Genomic DNA, 1639 nt, shown 5'->3' with positions numbered 1-1639 from the left:
TATACCTTCAAAAAAACATAGTGGTGTTCCCTTAGAGTTGTCCAAGTATCAAGCTGTTAAACATTCTAAATCAATATATAAATTGTCGTTTGACAATATTTATTATGTGAGACCAAAGAAATGTGTTAACCATTCAGATTTAGCATTCTATACTGAGGTAGCTATCCCTTTAATATCCCTACACAGTATTTATGAGGTCCTTGTGGGCAATGTTGCAAATCAATGTAGCAGGAATATTTTACGACAATATTGGATTTTACATCAATGTGAAGGACCTTTTATTTAAAACTGCACTAATCAATATGGAAGGTGTACATTGTTAGGAAGAAACTACAGAGAATTATCGCCTGACTTGGAGTTTCCTCTCAGCTCTAAGAAGTATTTTTATGTCTTTCAGCTCATCGTTTTGTTCTTTTCTGTCTGCAGCTCCACTCCCACTAAACCTATTTCCCAGGTACTGCAGGCAGCTTATAAACCTAGTGTATGTTCCCTGCCCAAACTGCAGACAGACTAAGTTAACAAGTAGCTAACTAAGTTAGCTGTTGAGCATAGAGGAGCATTCAGCAGCTAAAGAGACAGATTCCAGTTTCCCTCATGAGTTGGAGAGAAAGAGTCACCATTTAACTCATTTGGTGCCTCAAAGTAATGATAATGCTGCTCTGTGTCTGCCAAGTGCTAAACTATACAATTTGAAAAAAACAGTAACCATAACAACTTAATATGGTAATAATTTTCCTGTTGTGCTTTCAGCTTACTCCACTGCCTCCAGGACGACAACAATATCAATTTAACAGCTTTCATTGGCTGGATTGTCCCAAAACAACCATTTTTATATTGTTATTTTAACAATAAACCAAAACACAGTTGATGTTTCAGATAATTCATAATGTACATCAGTATCAAAATGTAACACCTTAATGTGTCTTGAACGTTTCCACAGGCCATCCTCTTTGTTTTAAACAGTCTGCAACTTCCTTAATTTTTAAACAGATATATCTTTTAAATGTTTTGTAATTTTTTTCATTTTATATTCAAGTTTCTTAACTTATAGTACTTGCTTTACTCTTGCTTGTTTATTGTGTCCTTGTATGTGAAAACTTACTTGGCAATAAACCTACTTCTGATTCTAAAACTACACATATGAGGTTTTATCCATATAATTTACTCATAGTTCAGATTTTTTTTTTTTTAAATTAAAATAAGATCAATTTTTACATTAAAGTTAAAAGATACAGTTTCCCATTTTTAGGTCTCAAGTTCTAAGATTTCTAAATGCATCAAGTGTGCCAAGACAAATTAATGTTTTGGACAACAGTAATGGTGAGGTAATTGTACTTTACTTGAGTATTTTCATTTTCTGCTACTGATTCTTCTACTCGACTACAATTCTGATGCAAATATTGTACTTTTTACTCCACCACATTTAATTTATAACTGTAGTTTCCAGTTACACTGCAGAATCAGATGGATAATACTACAATCAACAAATCAATGATTGTGTATTGTTATGGATAAGTGTACCCTTGATAAAAAAAAATATCACAAGCTACCCAGCTGTGTATAGAATGAAACATATGCCCCACCTTGACCAACTGCACAATAATGTAGCCTACATTTTGCTGAAATGGCCCATAATGCA

This window comes from Etheostoma spectabile, chromosome 10, assembly GCF_008692095.1.
Source record: "Etheostoma spectabile isolate EspeVRDwgs_2016 chromosome 10, UIUC_Espe_1.0, whole genome shotgun sequence".
NCBI lineage: Eukaryota > Metazoa > Chordata > Actinopteri > Perciformes > Percidae > Etheostoma > Etheostoma spectabile.
Note: the sequence above shows the minus strand (reverse complement) of the source record.